This window comes from Sciurus vulgaris, assembly GCF_902686455.1.
Source record: "Sciurus vulgaris genome assembly, chromosome: 13".
NCBI lineage: Eukaryota > Metazoa > Chordata > Mammalia > Rodentia > Sciuridae > Sciurus > Sciurus vulgaris.
In genome coordinates, this window is record NC_136474.1 from 18570725 (window position 1) to 18590482 (window position 19758).

A 19758-nucleotide genomic window follows, 5' to 3' on the forward strand; every position below is an offset into this window, starting at 1 on the left:
CTACTTTGAAATTTTGGGAATCTGAAGAAAATTCACTGTCAGTTCATTCTAGCACAACAAGTTGGATACTATGGCTCTGGTGTACTCCAGATATATCAAAACCTTAGTTCACTTATCTAGAAAGGGATGGTTGAACAACTACCTTATATAATTTGACAGATTCAATTAAATGTGATGTTTTCTTAACTATATGGTGTAAAATGGAAGCTCAGTCAATGACTAAAGAGATTATGGGTTGGATGGTCATCAGATCACACAATAATGACCTTACTGTATTAATGTACATAGATGATCTTCAGATTTAATCAGAAAGGACAGAAATAATACCATGAACACTGATGCTATGATTTGAATAAGTATCCCTCAGAGGCTTGGTCCCCAGCTTGGAGCTACTGGGAGTTAATGGAGCCTTTAAGATGCAGAGCCTAGCAGAAAGTCTTCAAGTCATTAAAGGCATGCCCGTGAAGGAGATGGTGGAATCCCATTCCTCTTTTTTTCTTTTGCTTCTAGGCCATGAGGTAAGAATTCTTATTCTATCACCATGCTTTCACCAAGAGCAACAGTTCCAATCAATAATGGACTGAAACCTCCAAAACTATGAGCCAAAATAAACCTTTCCACTTGATAAGTTGATTATCTCAGGTATTTGTTATAGTATTGGAAAACTAACACAACTAAGAATTGCTTATAACAAAGTGCTTCCTTGCAAACAGTAGCCAGTAGGGATAACCCTACTAAGCTTCAGAGTTGTCCTAGTCATTCATATGTGGAAGGGGTACCCCCACATCCTTGTGCAAAAAAGTTCTCCAGAAATAGTGGCCCTAAGAAGCCTGGCAAAGCTAGCTAAAATCCGGAAGAAAGATCAACTGAGAAAACAGACACTGGTTATGGGTTTTCTATTAGTGTCATTCTTCCTTTAATTATGACAAAGGCAATTTAGCTTTCAAATTAGATTTGATTTTCTTTCTTTAAGCAAGAAAATCATCTCTCTGTACAAACATATAAATACATATATGCATGCAGATACACATAAAAACAGAGGAAGAAAGTCTTAGAATAGAACGGAATTTAAGATCATTCAAATCATAGTTCTGAAAATTCAAGTATATATATTGCACTTTTAACAAGAATGGGAAGCTGTGTGTAAGAACAATCATAAAACAAGAAAGAGGTTTGGAAGTTAGAAACATGATGGTCCTGTCAGAACAGGAGATTTAATTCCAGATGATGGCTTACTCCCAAGTTAAAATTCTAGGAATCTAGCCATCCTGGTATTGTCTCAGACTATGCATCATCTCTCTTTCAGGGCTTCTCAGTCCCCACCTGCAGTTCCATGAGGCTTCCTCAGAGGGGATACGACATGTCATTTTTCTGATGGGATCTCAGGCTTGAGTGTTTTGGTGGCCAAGATTGATGAAATTACCAAGGGCATGATTCAGTATTGAAAGACTCACCCAGGGCTTAATGAAAATTCACCTTCTGATGTGAAAAGGAAAACCTAGAAGTGAATCAGTACTTTGTCTAGAAGGCTTTGTTTGTATGAAGGACAAAAAGTGAGTAGCACTGCTCTAACTGTGTTTGCTTAGGTCCCTCTGGAGCCCATAAAAGAACACCCTCAACTCTGGCTTCCCCTCAAAGCACTAGAATCTGTCTCATCCTCTGGGAGGATCGTTTGGTTTGAAAAAGTTCCCCTCTGTGGTTCTGACCCACAACACCCACCCTGTCCAAGACTGGACAGAGAGAGATGGGTCAAAATTCATATCAAACAGTGGACACAAGGTTTTCCTAGGTCTCACATCATAGACCTTAGGGAAAATCAAGTTTGGAAATATTCAGGGCAGGATGAGAATTTGTGTGAAATATTTTTCATCTACAAAGAAACAACCCTTTCCTCTACCAGTGTCACTTGTTTGTGTCTTTATTATGGTCATCTGGGTATTCATAAGCAATGTTACCCCTTAACATTTCAATCATGACATGGCTTAAAAATTCTCATACTCCCTTTAAATCTTTGTCATCTCCAAACCTCCTATTTGACAATCACAAAGGAAATAGTACTGCAAACTCTTAGTTCTGTTGTGAGGATTCATTTAATTATGTTAATCAAGTATCTAAAATAATAGAAGTTGTTTGATAATTAAAAGCTCTGATGTTAGTCAGTGTTTTATCACTTTGACCAAAATAGCTAACAATAACAACATAGAGGAGGAAAAGCTTATTTGAACTCACAGCTTCAGAGATTTCAGTCCATGGTCAGCTGATGCCATCTCTCTAGAACCAAGGTGAGGCAGAACATTATGGCAGAAGGGCATGGTGGAGGAAAGCTGATCAACTCATGGCAGCAGGGAAACACAGCAGGAGGGAACACACGCAAAGATCCAGGGACAAGATATAATCTTCAAGGGAATGCCCTCAAAGACCTACTTCCTCTAGCCATGCCCCACCTACCCATAGTTATCACCCAGTACAGGTTCGCAATACATTTCCAATACCCTGGGAAGCATTCTGCAATTTTATTAATGTTGGCATGATTCTTGGATTTGGTTAAGAGTTTAGGAGAAATTCACAAAGTGTTCAGTTTCTTTATTCTCCTATTGGAACTTTTCCATTGTCTTCTCCCTATAGTGAATATGATTGTTAGGAAACAGTCCATTGTGAAACTTGTCCCCATATTATATTTATTTGCAGGGTCTTCAGCTTTACCCAGGATCTGGTCTTGCTTTCTCTACTGAGGCTAATATAGTGCCAGACTGAGTCACTAGCTCCTCCTTCCTTTCTCTAAGGAAAATAGAAGGGCAACTCTAAGGAAGATTTTTCTTTGTTAGCTTCTCAGTCTCCAATTCAATTCCTACCATAAATAGCATTGGCTATCTGATGTGGAACTGACAGGGCAGCCAGTGTGCCTCCAATGCACCAATTAGTTTGGCTGATTCGCAAAAACCTTGCCTGTGAATGTGCTTGTGCCTGTGTGTATACAGACTTCAATGCTTGCGTTTTTGTGTGAACTAGAAAGAGGCTCCCTCTTGAGTTAATGATAAATGAGATTAAGAACACAATTTCAAAGCCGTGCTTCATGTAGAGTTTCTCAAGCTATATGTAGCAGATGATAAATAATGAAGGCTTTTGGAAAATTCACAAGTTTCCAGGGAATCAGGATAATATTTTTCTCTGATTAAAAAAAAAAAAAGGTGCTAAAGAGCATGAAGTCATAGGACAATCAGAAACCCAGACTTTGCATAGTAAGTTATTTATGGTAAGAGAATGAATAAAAGTTATATATGGTAAGAGAATGAATAAAAGAATGAATGACAAGATTTTATGTTTAGAATGGCATCAAAGGCCATCCATGTCTTATGTATAATTTCCATTATGATTGTATTTTCATCATCACTAGAGACTACCATTGATTTCTTCAATTTGGTTTTCTTGACTCTGCTTAAACTCTGGGTCTCTCCTATCAAACCAACCAAGTTGTGAAGTTTGTTCAAGAAGGTGAATGAAAGGTGACACATGCTTCATTATAATAAAAGAAGTTAAATGGATTGAGAGGTATTTGGTATTAATATCAAATCAAAGGGCAAAAGGACATTTACATCAGTATGAAAACCTCCCCTCAATGTGAATGCTAGTACCTATTTGTGAAGTCAGTCTTGACGATCTCTAAGCTGATTTGAGTTATTTTATGTTCATCAATCAAGGTATCACAGAAGCACATTTGTGGCAGAAGTGTTTGGTGTAAATTTTACTTTTAATGAACCAACATTTAGTTTCCCTTAAAATAAAATTCTATACCAAAAATCAAATCCAGTAACACAAATATGTATCTTGGGTGGTGAAACATTTTTATCATTTAGAAATGAAACATAGTGTTACAAAAATAATTGTAATATTTTGGCAATTATGTTTTGGTATTGTAATGCTCTGCTACCAGCAGAATTTGGACAGATTTCAGCACATTACATTATATTTCATTATAGTTCATTACATTTAAAAACAAAACAGCTAGCCATACCATTTTTCTTATATCAACATTCAGAGTCCACATGTAATAAACATCATGAACTGATTTATTGAACATTTACAATGTGCAGTTTATATTTGTCATGTAGTCTTTGAGTTTCCCTGTAGAGTAAGTATATTACTTTTATTTTAATTTATAGATGAGCAAAGTGAGGTTGCAGAGGTTAGATAAATGAACCCAAGCTGTGCTTTTTGTTAATTGGTTTATGGGTAGGTTGGTTGGTTTTTAGGCAATATACATAATAAGTGGAAGTTTTGGGGATTGAGCCAAGTTATCCATGTCTCCTCAGGCTGTGATAACCTTTCTACTAATCTCAGTTGCACAAGTTGGGTCCAAAAGTTGGGGGTAACACTGAAAGAACTCAGAGATATTATCACATAAGACACACACATAGAAATCTACACCTATGAATAATCGTAGATCAAAGTGCTGTTTGTCAGTATTTTTTCTGAGGATTTGCAGAAAGTGCCAGGTACCACTATCTTCATCATTCTCCCTCTCCCCATCTCTCTAGTATTTTGTGTTTTGAGGACCATGTGCCAAGCCACACCGCTGTATATGGGCCTGGACATAAGACACACAGCCAAACCATGGAGCACAAGAAGTCTGTGTGCCAACTTATCCAGCATTTTACATACTGTCTCAAAAGCCCTGCATATAATTCCTGAAGGCGAATGTGATCAGCTTAGCAAAGTTGAAGTGTACAAATATAGAGTAAGATCAAATTTGCTTAAAATTCTCTTTCTTTGATCATTTCCTTTTTAAAAATTGTGCTTAAAGTATTAAAAGAATTCAAAGACAGTGTTAAAAAATTCCATACAAGTTTGTATCTAGGGTAGGATCAGTGGCATGGCCAAAACATCCAAATGATCCAAAATGTGTCCCATTTGAGTATTCCTTCTCTTCAAATATTTTAACCCTCATATATTTTAGAGGAAAACATTATATACTTACCTCAACAAAAGAATGCTGATCAAAACTTGTGGGGTTTGTAAGTTTCTTCAATAAGTTTTGTCTCAAGCCAAGATGCTACAAAAAAGGAAATTATAAAAATTCAGCTTTCCCATAGAGGTCATTATTGCCAGATATGTTAAATATCATAGGAAGTGTCCTAAATAATGTTTCACCTTGCTAAAGATGTTCAACTGAAAGAAACCTAATACAGAATACCTGAGTATGGCTACATTTACAGCAGAGGAGAGGGACAGAGGCTTCATTATCACTAAATGGTTTTTGGAAATCATTCAGACTCAGGTACCATTAATAACTCCGTAACTTCCTTCTATGAGACCTCTAATCATCACTTACTCAAGAAATCAGCTTTTAAGGATGTTGAGATTAATTTGAGAAAAGATGTATAAAATGCCTAGTACACAGATCACACTAGATTAAATTTACTACAATTATTATGAACTAGATCAATGGAAAGTGGTCATAAAACAAGGAGACTGTAGAGCAGCATATGAGAGTTCATCTGCACCATAAGATGGTTTTGAACATGCTGCTCAGGAGGCAACCCCCACAGGCAGATGCAACACCAACAGAAAACAACAGTTGCAACTTCGAGGAAATGGACACTGCTCCTACTGCTCAAATGGTGACATTTGTGCCCTGGAAGGCATCTGTTCACAGTAAGAAAAATTCCTCTTAAAAGTCCAGTTCATTTTTATTATGTTGGACCCTAGAATGGAAATAGATACTCTTGTAGATAAGAGCGTGGATTTTCAGTTCACATTGCCAAAATTCAAATCATAGCTCTGTTACTCAGATTCAGCTATATAATTTAAAGGGCCCAGTCCACATGAAAATGCAAGGTCCCTTGTCCAATACTTGGGGAAAATGCCATGAAAGATACTCACATTTAAAGTTTTTTTTCTTTATCTTCCTCTCTCTCTCTCTCTCTCTCTCTCTCTCTCTCTCTCTCTCTCTCTCTCTCTCTGTCTCTCTGTCACACACACACACACACACACACACACACACACACACACACACATATGCTCATGCACATGCCATGGTGTTTGATTTGCTATTTAATGAAATGCTAAGTGAAGAATTAAAATCGTAAATTGTTAGCACATAATTTGCCATTCATCTTTATATTATTCAATATTAGTTTGAATACAAATCTAAGATCATTTGTATGCAGAATCACTGTTTTAGTCTGCCTTCTGTATATGTGCCTTAACAGAACATTACAGACTGTCATTTACCAAGAAAAGTTGATTTGGTCTTGATTCTGGGGACTGGGAAGTCCAAGGGTATGGGGACAACGTTGGTATGGTAGGGTTTTCATGGTGTATTATCTCATGGTAGAAAAGCAGAAGAGCAAAACAAGTGTGTGTTCAGAGGAGATAGCTTTTATAAGAAAGTCACTCCCAGGGGAACTAACTCACTCTCTTGAGAACAGCCTTAGTCCATTCATGAGTGTGGAGATGTTTATAATCTAAACACCTCCATTGGGTCTTACCTCTCAATGCCTCCAGTGGGGATTAACATTCCAATATTTGAACTCTCAGAGGACACATTAAAACCATAGGAATTACTGAAATTACATAGTTATGTTATCCAAGGGAGGGACATGAGGAAGAAGGGCTAGGCCAGGTCATCTGGGCATTCTTTTTTCTTAGAATCCCATTACCTTCTTCTGCATTCATTGTATGTTCTGCTTTGAACCGAATGTGTGGGATTGCCAGTGTCCACACTTACCTGGGATTTGCTCAATTTCTATGAACTCCCATATATGGCCGGTCCACTGGAATTATGTATTCATATGACTTGAGCAACATGGTACAGAAGACATTGGCATTGCACACACTCTGCTCACACACACACACACACACACACACACACTTGTCCAGTTGAACTTCAACTATAAGACACAAGATCAAGTGAAAAATTGTTAAGTACTCTAAAATAACAGCAGAAAATAAAATAAAATAACAGCAGAGCACTAAAACAAAGAGGGGGCCCTTCTGAGAATGGTGCCCTTGGCAGTTGCACCATGAAAAACCAGTTCTGCATTTAACTGGCTATGTGACCTCAAACTAAAGCTGTCTGTGTCTCTCTTCCTTCTTCTGAAATTCAGCAAAATGATCTTTCCTATCTTCTAAATTTTTAGTGAAAAACAAATTTATTAATGTGGACAGTGCTTGAATTTTTGCTTGATACCTAGCACAAGATGACTAATAACTATTAGTATAATTTCATCATCATCTTCATAAAGATTTTTAGGGCACTTAGGGTTTTTGAAATGTGGCCTTAAAAAGATATTCAAGAATGATCTTTGAATTTTATATATCTGTACCACCTTTGTCATCAAAGTATCACAAGGATTATGAATTACACATTATATTCTGGTTTCCTCTATACTGACATAATTGATATTCTGACCAGAAATTTGTGGGAACTGTCCTGTGGGTCATATGACATTCCCGGCCTCTACCTAGGAAAAGATAGTAGTAATCCCTCCCAAATTAGAACAACCAAATATGTCTTCAGTTGTTGCCAAATATCCATTTTCAATCTCCCCCTCCCATTGAGAGCCATTGATTTGTGATTAGTGTGACTCCCTCAAAGAACTTTTAAAGCTGTCTTGCCCAATGAGTTCAAGGGTCAAACAACACCCACCACATGTAGTGCCAGCTCAGTGCTCTCATATGCCAACATTTCAAGATCCAAAAACGGTAGTCTCCTTAGCTCCACTACATCCTATAGCTGCCTACTTCTTCCTCTTGCTTACTAAGGAGGGAAGATCAAGCTGCTCAAAAGAAGGAAAGAAAAATGGAAAGGCTCATTCAAATCTGGGAACTGTCAAATCTCTGATAAGCAGGTCCTAGAAGGAGACAGAAGTGAATTAACTCTCATTCCCAGGCTGGAGAGAACTAGGGGGTATTATTGTCCAGACTGTGCTCTGGACCAGCTCTCTCCTCCCCCGCTGAAGACGTTCCTTGGTATGTCTCTGCTCAGACAAAACCCTTATGGAAAGAAAGTAACATGAGGACTGTGCTGACTCCAGTGAGTTTGATTTTTCAGGACTACTGGCATTTGCAAAAGCAAGTGATCTGTTTGGATGAGATGTTTCCCAGGCAAAAAGAAAGGGGAAAAAATCTGGCTTGATGCTTCCTGCTCTTGTAACTTCTGAATGTCACTGGTTCTCAGCAGAGCGAAAACAATGGGGATTCTGTGTGCAGGAGACTCTAAGTGTCTTAGTCATGCCTCACCCACAATGCCCAACACCCTCTCAAGCACATTTATTTCCTCATACCGGGAATGTTAATAAACTCACCGCATTCTACACCATCCTGACTTTGCTTTTTCTCTAACCCTGCTCCCCGCACTCTCCTCACGATGCCCCCCCCTCCCCCTCCCCTAACACCAGGTCTACTCTCATCTGTTTTCTGTTAGGAGTGCATTTTCAGAGTGCAGGCTGGTGGAATTCGGAGTTCAGACCCCCTCCAGGGATGAGAGTCCTGGGGCTGCTGAAGGTCCCTTCACTCGGTCCCTGCCACCTCCCGCTCCTTTCCCTCCCTATGCCCCATTTGCCCTTGTGCAATAATATGCTAGAGTCCACATCTGTTTCCAATTTCATGTTCATTTGAACTGCTCTGGGAAAATGGAAGCTGTAAGGTATAAAGCCACCTTTCTCTCCTGCTACAGGAATTTCCCACCTCCCAACCACTTGGCAATCTGCGCTCCACCCTTCTATCCTGTTGCAGGAATTTCTGGCTTCCCCACCACCTGTCAATCTGCTTTCCGCCCGCCTCTTCCATTACAGGAATTTCCAGCCTCCCCATCACCTGTCAGTCTGCATTCTGCCCGCCTCTTACATTATAGGAATTTCTGGCTTATGCTGCCGCCATCTTGCTGCCTCCCACATTACATTCTAACATGTTATTGGTCCATCAGTCAGTCTGTAAGAATTCTCCTCCATGATTGGTTCCTCCCAGCCCATGGAATTCCAATATCTGGGAGAAGCCATACGCCATGTTCTTCTTCTTTTTTCTTTTTCCACCCCAGTGGACCTTATCCATCCCCATAAAATAAAATCTTTTGCATGAGTTCTCGTGTCTGCAGAGCATTTTTCTGGGAGCTACCAGCAAGCCACAACTGAGCCAGTGACTCCTAACAGAAGCTCTCACTAAAGGCTGGGATCTTAAAGCAACAGCATGAATACAAACAACTTTATTTGACCAACAAAGGAATATGTGTGTGTGTGTGTGTGTGTGTGTGTGTGTGTGTGTGTGTGTGTATGTCCATATCCAAGCTGGAGTTATTTCCTTGAAGATCATTCCATCTACACTGGTTCCTGGAGGAGACAATATGTAATCATGGACTCTGAATTCTGAATTTCTTAATTTGGGGTTCTAATTGTCAGCTCCTTCCTGATATCCAATCTGGAAATGTTGCCTGAATTCCACAATCTGATTAAATAAGAGTAGATGTTCCCAGACTCCTATCTTAGTCTATAGTTTATTGTCAGAACACAACTGGAGATTTTTTTTTCCTCATTAAAACAATAATGTAAGGGAGGAATTTTTTTTTTTTGTCTTTGGTTTATTGCCAAAGTAAAAGATGAATTATATATGACCTGTCTTCTAGCATGTAAACTACTGGTATATTCATCTTTCAGGGAGAACATGCAAAATATCTTCCATAGAAAGGTGATGCTTTGTTCCCAGCCAAATATTTTGCATCTTCTTGGAGAAAGTGTATTTGACCATAATTGTGAAACTATTAACCTATGGCTTACAGGTCACTGCAAATTTGTTGAAAGAATGAATGATAAAAACCTTCAGAATCTAGAAGTCTTAGAAAAACAAGATTTGTCATCATAAAAAAGAAAACTTTTGATAGGAAATAGCCACAGTAAAGAGTGTGCACCGTGTAAAGAGGACTGGGAAATCAAAGGTTGCCTACTGGTAGTGATATAAATGATTACATTTCATCATTTTTATAGTAACAACCTGAATATATGTAGTTGTGGGTTGTTTGATTGCAATTAGAGTCACAGGTGAGAACTAAGCTGACCATAGGGAGTGTGCAGCCATTCCAGAACCATTTTTTAATTTAATAATCATAAATTATATAAGATATAGTAATAATGTACTATTCACTTATTTCATACCAAATATAACAATATAGAATATACTACCCTAACACATTTGAGGAATATCTACAAATTTATATGAAATATATGTTTTATACATATGTGTATATTTAACAAATATTGGGACAGTATATATGTTAATAACCTTTATATATATATATGAATATGGATATGGATATTATATATATCATATAAGCAATATAAATATTTTGAATTAATGCATACAATATATTTAAATATAGCATATTAGTATAAACTATAGATGTTCATTGAATCATTATTCAAGGAAGCAGTAGAGCCTACTAGTTTAGAGTTTGGTTTCTTATACCAGACATTTTAAGTTTCAATCTTGTTCAAATCCATTTAGTATTTGGATGCCTTGGTAAGTAATTAGCTGGGTCATGATTTCCTCATATGTGATATAGCTGTAATGATATTAGTTACCTGAAGGGGATCTTAAGGTATTTTAATAAACCGATCCTCAAAAAAAGGTTCACAGCATGCACTAGCATGTGGTTACAGTTTCATAAAAGTTAGTTATTACATGTTCCATCCACAGAATTATTGGAGTTATGACCTAATGAGGGAGACAAGCAACCAAATGAGGGGTCAAGGAGAAGGTATCCTTCATGGAAGGAGTCAATGAGATGCCTTCATCCCAGTCCTGACTCCTTTTCAAGACAGTTCAAGAAAAGTTCCTTAATAACTAAGTAGAGCTACTATTTATTTGACAACTAAAACCAGTCATACTATCAACTTCCTCTATTTTTCATTTTGTCTCACTTCAAGTGTAGAATATAATCAGCTCATTTTTCACCAAAAGTTAGTGAATTTAGAGAGAAAATGGATTTAGGTATTTAAGATATTACCCAGTAGATTTGCTACTTAAACACACACAAGCACACACACTCACACATTCCTTACATGCAAGTCAGTTACAAAAAAGAATTCTATGTAGTGTCAACTCTTAAGGTGTTAAACTAATTTTAAGTTAGTATTAAATTTGAATGTGTCAGAACCTCCACAACATTTATCCAGCCTTTGGTTGGAACTTGGGTTTGATTAAAAGAAGACTCTTCCTCTCTAAGAAGCCTTTAGGTAGGGTTTCTACAAATCTAGTGCTAATATAATTTCTAATATAGTATTGACAATTAATAATCTCAATCCTCTTTTAGACTCAACTTGGTTTAACCTACAGATCAAGAGGGTAAATAACCTGAAGGTTTTCACATGAGAAACAAACAAACAAAAAATTGTCTACTGCAGGGCCTGTTAGAGTTTAGGGTATCTATCACAAGACTAACACACATCCCATACTTAATGAAAATGAATCCAGTTGTGCACAATACAGTCCATAAGAATTGGAAATCATATAGGAACTTAGAAGTTTCCTTAAACAAGGGCAAAATGACCTTGAAGAAACAGTAATTCTTTACTGAGCACTTTCAAGGAAAAGGCTTCTATATAATCTTTTTATGTATACAAGAAAAGAGAAAATTGAAAAAGACAACTCCCAGATCAATGAGAAAGGAAAATATTGGAAGACAAAATGGTATTAATTCTGCCTAAGAAGGTAGGAAAATTAATCATAGGTGGAAATATATGTACTCACACCCACAGCCAATAATTGTGATAGGATTGGAGAAGATGAGATAGACAGAATAAAAACATTCTTGATGTGAGCAACAATTTAATGTGTGGGTTTCAAAAAACAGCTTTGAGTTCAAATATCAGGCCTATCACTTTTGAGCTATGTGATCATAGGTAATTTGCTTATGATAATGAACTTTAGCTTCCCTATTTCATGCATGAACTACAGGATGGTTCTTAGAGTGACTGACAATTGTTTTCATTGGTCTCCTTGTGACATAACCCAACACATGAGAGTCATGAAATCTGTGCCAACTGTTCTCACAGGGACTCAGCATGGCATAATAGAAAGAGTTGACTACTGTGATAAGGTGAGTTTCAGAGATATGCTGAACAGATATGCTGTTTTATAGTCTTTGACTTGGTTGTCTCATTTTAAATAAACATTGGTTATTAATACACACCACATATGATATCAACATGGGTTAAATTACACAGTCTCTGGTGCATCATGCCTGTTAAGTAGAGTTAGATATTTTTATCATTCCCATGGATGGGAACAGAGCATTAAGAGTGCTATGCCTCCCAGGTCCCACACTCAGCTTCCTCCCAGGACAACCACAGAATGCTGATACTCAAGAAACAGAAAACCTCACTCAGGTGAAGAGGTAGGAGGGCTTTACTGAGAGGGAAATTTAAAAGGATGAAACAATGTTTCCAGCGAGTAGCAAATGTTCAGATACTCTATTTCCCAAAATAGCTCTGGACCCTGAGGCCCCAAGGAAGACGGGCTAGCTTCCCACTTTAATAGTGCATGACAGACAAATGGCTGCCACGAACAGAGGAGCAAGAGAAATGTGTTTGTCTTCAAAGGAAAACGTAAAAAATAATTGGTGAGGGGGGTCTTTTAGGGTTACTTTAAATGTATAAACTATTTATTTTTGCAGGACTTATTAGAAAGGCATGGAGAAGGGTTAATGCACTTGGGTTCAGTGTTTATTCCTTCTGAGAGGCTGAACCCAGAGTTCACGGCTGTGCAGTCAACCTCTTTCTGAAATAGATATTATTCCCCCATCTTCTGTCAAGGACACAAAGCCATATCATCTCACCCCATTTCCTCCCTTTTGAACCCAGTGGGTACAGATAGAAACTATCATTCTTTTTTTTTCTATTTAATAATGTATTTTTTTATTATAAACAAATGGGATGCATATTGTTTCTCTGTTTGTACATGGCGTAAAGGCATACCATTTGTGTAATCATAAATTTACATAGAGTAATGTTGTTTGATTCATTCTGTTATTTTTTCCCTTCCCCCCACCCCTCCCACCCCTCTTTACCCTCTATACAGTACTTCCTTCCTCCATACTTGCCCCCCTCCCTAACCCTAACTCTAACCCTAACACTAACCCTTCCCTCCCCCCCATTATGTGTCATCCTCCACTTATTAGCGATATCATTTGTCCTTTGGCTTTTTGAGATTGGCTTATCTCACTTAGCATGATATTCTCCAATTTCATCCATTTGCCTGCAAATGCCATAATTTTATCATTCTTTATGGCTGAGTAATATTCCATTGTATATATATACCACAGTTTCTTTATGCATTCATCAATTGAAGGACATCTAGGTTGGTTCCACAGTCTGGCTATTGTGAATTGAGCAGCTATGAACATTGATGTGGCTGTATCTCTATAGTATACTGATTTTAAGTCCTTTGGGTATAGGCCAAGGAGTGGGAAAGCTGGGTCAAATGGTGGTTCCATTCCAAGTTTTCTAAGGAATCTCCACACTGCTTTCCAGAGTGGCTGCACTAGTGTACATTTCTCCCCACATCCTCACCAAAACCTGTTGTTGCTTGTATTCTTGATAATCACCACTCTAATTGGGGTGAGATGAAATCTTAGGGTGGTTTTGATTTGCATTTCTCTTATTACTAGAGACGTTGAACATTTTTGCATATGTTTGTTGAGTGCTTGTAGATCTTCTTCTGTGAAGTGTCTATTCATTTCCTTAGCCCATTTGTTGAATGGATTATTTGAATTCTTAGAGTACAGTTTTTTGAGTTCTTTATAGATTCTGGAGATTAGTGCTCTATCTGAAGTATGATTGGCAAAGATATTCTTCCACTCTGTAGGCTCTTTCTTCGCATTGCTGATAGTTTCCTTCGCTGAGAGAAAGCTTTTTAGTTTGAATCTATCCCAGGTGTTGATTCTTGCTTTTATTTCTTGTGCTATGGGAGTCCTGTTAAGGAAGTCTGGTCGTAAGGGGACATGTTGAAGATCTGGACCTACTTTTTCTCCTATAATCTGCAGGGTCTCTGGTCTGATTCTGAGGTCCTTAATCCATTTTGAGTTTAGTTTCGTGCATGGTGAGAGATATGGATTTAGTTTCATTCTGTTGCATATGGATTTCCAATTCTCCCAGCACCATTTGTTGAAGAGGCTATCTTTTCTCCATTGCATATTTTTGGCACCTTTGTCTAGTATGAGAAAATTGTATTTATTTGGGTTTGTGTCCATGTCCTCTATTCTGTACCATTGATCTACCTTTCTATTTTGGTACCAATACCATGCCGTTTTTGTTACTATTGCTTTGTAGTAGAGTTGAAGATCTGGTATTGCAATACCCCCTGTTTCACTCTTCCTGCTAAGGATTGCTTTAGCTATTCTTGGTTTCTTATTCTTCCAGGTGAATTTCATAATTGCTTGCTCTATTTCTGTAAGGTACGTCATTGGGATTTTAATTGGAATTGCATTGAATTTGTATAGCACTTTAGGTAGTATGGCCATTTTGACAATATTAATTCTTCCTATCCAAGAACATGGAAGATCTTTCCATCTTCTAAGGTGTTCTTTAATTTCTTTCTTTAATGTTCTGTAGTTCTCATTGTAGAGGTCTTTCACCTCTTTTGTGAGATTGATTCCCAAGTATTTTATTCTTTTTGAGGCTATTGTGAATGGGATAGTTTTCCTAATTTCTCTTTCTGAAGATTCATCACTTATGTATAAAAATGCGTTGGATTTATGAGCATTGATCTTGTAACCTGCTACTTTACTGAATTCACTTATGAATTCTAAGAGTTTTCTGGTGGAATTTCCAGGTTCCTCTAAATATATAATCATGTCATCAGCGAATGGGGATAGTTTGAGTTCTTCTTTTCCAATTTGTATCCCTTTAAATTCTTTGGTTTGTCTAATTGCTCTGGCTAGAGTCTCAAGAACGATGTTGAATAGAAGTGGTGAAAGAGGACATCCCTGCCTTGTTCCAGTTTTTAGGGAGAACGCTTTCAGTTTTTCACCATTTAGAATGATATTAGCCATGGGCTTAGCATAAATGGCCTTTACAATGTTAAGGAATGTTCCCAGTAACCCAATTTTTTCTAGTGTTTTGAGCATGAAGGGGTGCTGTATTTTATCAAATGCTTTTTCTGCATCTATTGAAATAATCATGTGATTCTTCACTTTAAGTCTATTGATATGGTGAATTACATTTATTGATTTCTGGATGTTGAACCAACCTTGCATCCCTGGGATGAAACCCACTTGATCATGGTGCACTATTTTTTAAATATGTTTTTGTATGCGATTTGCTAAAATTTTGTTGAGAATTTTTGCGTCGATGTTCATTAAGGATATTGGTCTCAAATTTTCTTTCCTTGATGAGTCTCTGTCTGGTTTAGGCATCAGTGTGATATTGGCTTCATAGAATGAGTTTGGGAGGGTTCCCTCCTCTTCTATTTTATGGAATACTTTGAGAAGTATTGGAATGAGCTCTTCTTTAAAGGTTTTGTAGAACTCGGCTGAGAACCCATCTGGTCCCGGACTTTTGTTTATTGGTAGGCTTTTGATGACTTCCTCTATTTCAGTACTTGAAATTGGTCTATTTAAATTGTGTATGTCTTCCTCATTCAGTTTAGGCAATACGTATGTCTCTAGAAACCTGTTGATATCTTCGAAATTTTCTATTTTGTTGGAGTATAGATTTTCAAAATAGCTTCTAATTATGTTTTGTATTTCAATCCTGTCTGTTGTGATATTTCCTTGTTCATTACAAATTTTAGTGATTTGGGTTTTCTCTCGTCTTCTCGTTGTTAGTGTTGCTAAAGGTTTATCAATTTTGTTTATTTTTTTGAAGAACCAACTATTTATTTTGTCAATTTTTTGTATTGTTTCTTTTGTTTCAATTTCATTGATTTCAGCTCTGAGTTTAACTATTTCCTGTCTTCTAGTACTTTTGGTGCTGCTCTGTTCTTCTTTTTCTAGGGCTTTGAGCTGTAGTGTTGCGTTTAATTGTTGAGTTTTACTTCTTTTATTAAATGCGCTCCATGAAATAAATTTCCCTCTAAGTACTGCTTTCATAGTGTCCCAGAGAATTTGATATGATGTTTCTTTGTACTCATTTACTTCAAAGAATTTTTAATTTCCTTCCTAATATCTTCTGTTATCCATTCATCATATAATAGCATATTATTTAATCTCCAGATGTTGGAATAGTTTGTGTTTTACTCTTTCATTTATTTCTAACTTCAATCCATTATGATCTGATGGAATACAAGGTAGTGTCTCCATCTTCTTGTATTTGCTAACATTAGCTTTGTGGCATAATATATGGTCTATTTTAGAGAAGGATCCATGTGCTGCTGAGAAGAAAGTGTATTCACTGTTGGTTGGATGGAATATTCTATAAATGTCCGTTAAATCTAAATTATTGGTTGTGTTATTGAGATCTATAATTTCTTTGTTCAATTTTTGTCTGGAAGATCTGTCCAGTGGTGAGAGAGGCGTGTTAAAATCACCTAGTATTATTGTGTTGTGGTCTATTTGGTTTCTGAAATTGAGAAGGATTTGTTTGACATACATGGATGAGCCACTGCTTGGGGCATAGATGTTTATGATTGTTATATCTTGCTGATTTATGCTTCCCTTAAGCAATATGAAATGACCTTCTGTATCCCTTCTGACTAACTTTGGCTTGAAGTCCACATTATCTGAAATGTGGATGGATACTCCAGCTTTTTTGCTGAGTCCATGTGCATGGTATGTTTTTCCCCATCCTTTCAACTTTAGTCTATGGGTATCTTTTTCTATGAGGTGAGTCTCTTCCAGGCAACATATTGTTGGATCCTTCTTTTTAATCCAATCTCCCAGTCTATGACTTTTGATTGATGAATTCAGGCCATTAACATTCAGGGTTATTATTGAGATATGATTTGGTTTCCCGGTCATATGGTTCATTTTTAAATTTTATTTATTTATTTATTTGACACAACTTGGTTCCTCCTTTATTTGACAATTCCTTTAGGATAATTCCTCCCTTTGCTGATTTGCTTCTTTGTTTTTCATCTCTTCCTCATGGAATATTTTGCTGAGAATGTTCTCTAATGCTGGCTTTCTTTTTGTAAATTCTTTTAACTTTTGTTTATCTTGGAAGGATTTTATTTCATCGTCAAATTTGAAGGTAAGTTTTGCTGGGTATAAGATTCTTGGTTGGCATCCATTTTCTTTCAGGGCTTGAAAAATGTTGTTCCAGGCCCTTCTAGCTTTTAGGGTCTGGATTGAAAATCTGCTGATATCTGTATTTGTCTCCACCTGAATGTAATTTGGTTCTTTTCTCTCACAGCCTTTAAAATTCTGTCTTTATTTTGTATGTTAGGTATTTTCATAATAATGTGCCTTGGTGTGGGTCTGTTGTAATTTTGTGTATTTGGAGTCCTATAAGCCTCTTGAACTTGATTTTCCATTTCATTCTTCAGATTTGGGAAATTTTCTGATATTATTTCATTGAATGGATTGTTCATTCCTTTGGTTTGTTTCTCTAGGCCTTCCTCAATCCCAATAATTCTTAAATTTGGCCTTTTCATGATATCCCATAGTTCTTGTAGATTCTGTTCATGATTTCTTACCATCTTCTCTGTTTGTTCAACTTTGTTTTCAATGTTAAATATTTTGTCTTCAATGTCTGAGGTTCTGTCTTCCAGGTGTTCTATCTTATTGGATATGCTTTCTATGGAGTTCTTAATTTGGTTTATTGTTTCCTTCATTTCAAGGATTTCTGTTTGGTTTTTTTCAATATCTCTAACTCTTTATTGAAACGATCTTTTGCTTCCTGTATTTGCTCTTTTAACTGTCAATTGGTGCGATCATTCAATGCCTGCATTTGCTCTTTCATCTCATCATTCAGTGCGTGCATTTGCTCTTTCATCTCATCGTTTGCTTCCCTGATCATTTTAATTATGTACATTCTGAACTCCTTTTCTGTCATTTCTTCTGCCATGCTGTCATTGGGTTTTATTGATGTAACATCTAGATTTGTTTGCTGCATTTTCTTCCCTTATTTTCTCATATTGTTCAAGTATCAGTGGACCGTTGAGATATTGCAGATTTCCTCTATTGACTTACAATGTCCTTGAAGATTTTTATATATATCCCCTCTTAGCCTTCAGTAGGCTGAAGTCTTGGAGGAAGTTGATAATGTGGTGCACCACAAAGAAGCTGCCTCTCTAGGAGTGGTGGCCTTCAGGTGGGGTATATTTCCTGCTAGTGGCAAGAGATGCCTCCACTTGTTTACCAATGGTCATCTAAAGGGGAACTAGGCTGTGGGCTGAGGCAAGGCCTGTTTGGGCCTGTGTCTCTGGTTTTACCGTCCTTGTGGGGAAACCTCACCCGGCAGGGAAGACTCACCCAGTTGGGAGGTCTCGCTGGTCAGTTCCCCTCCTAGAGGTTCCCCTCAATTTACAGCTACCGCCTGGGCTGGGCTGCCTTCCTCTGCAAAGTTCCCAGGGGCCCGGCCCTACCTCCTGGGCCTGGGAGCCTCACCCTTTGCAGATGAATCTCCTTAGGCTGCCCCTCCTCAGAGAATCTGCCCGCAGGCCTGGAACCTTCGCTCTGCCCCTAAGCCTGTCTCTGTGCGGCTCTTCCACCAAGAAGCCTCCTAGATCCTGGGACCCTTTTCTGCACCTAATCACCTGGCTATGCGGCCCCTCCTCTGAGAAGCCACCTGGGGCCCCGTACAATCGCTCTGCGTCCCAGAGACCAGCCGCACGCCTCTTCCTCCAGACAGCCGCCCAGTATTCCTGTGCGGTCAGTGGGAGTCCGAGCAACTCACTGTGTGCCTCCTCCTCCCACCAACCTCCCGTAGCCCTGGGCAATCATTCCGAGTCGAAGTGACCCTCCCTGTTCCTCCTCCTCCAGGTAACCCCCTGGGTGTTCAGGAGTGGTCGCTCTTAGTGGCCCTGAATCCACGTCACCGCTGCACGCCTCCTCTGGGCAGCCACCCGGACCTCTGGTGTGGCCACTCGAGACCAAGCGACCCACCGCGCTCCTCCTCCAGGCAGCCCCCTGTGTTCAGGAGCGGTCGCTTTAAGTCCAAACAACTCACCACTCGCCTCCTCCTCTAATCAGCCGCCTGGAGCTCTAATGCAGTCACTGTGAGTCCAAACGACCCGTCGCACTCCTCCTCCTCCTCCTCCTACTCCTGCAGGCAGGCCCCGGTGTTCAGAAGTGGTCTGAGTCCAAACAGCTCACCACGCCGCTTCTCCTCTGGCAACTGCCTGCAGCTCTGGTGTAGTCACTCCGAATCCAAGTGGCCACACTCCTCCTCCTCCTCCTCCTCAGGGCAGGAGTGTTCATAAGTTGTTGCTCTGAGTCCAAACAGCTCTCCTCGCCGCTCCTCCCCTGGGCAGCCGCGGGAGCCCCAGTGGTTGCTCCGAGTCCCAGCACTGTGCTGAGCGGCCTCCTCTCCAATGCTCCCAGTTGTCCGAGTTCACTGCTCCAGCGGGAGGAGGGGCGTCTCGCTGGGCAGCTCTAATTCACAAAGTTCCCTGCGTTCCGTTACTACCGCCCCATCTGGGACGCCTCCCCAATGGGAGAGACTCACTCGGCTGCTTTGAGTTGGTCCCAAGTCTCTCAATATCTCCTCTTTTGACTCCTGAGTCCTGGAACAACATGAAATGCAGCCACCCTCTAGGCCGCCATCTTGAAACGCCCCCGAAACTATCATTCTTGAAGTCCATGCCTAGAAGGAATTTAAGGGAGTACCT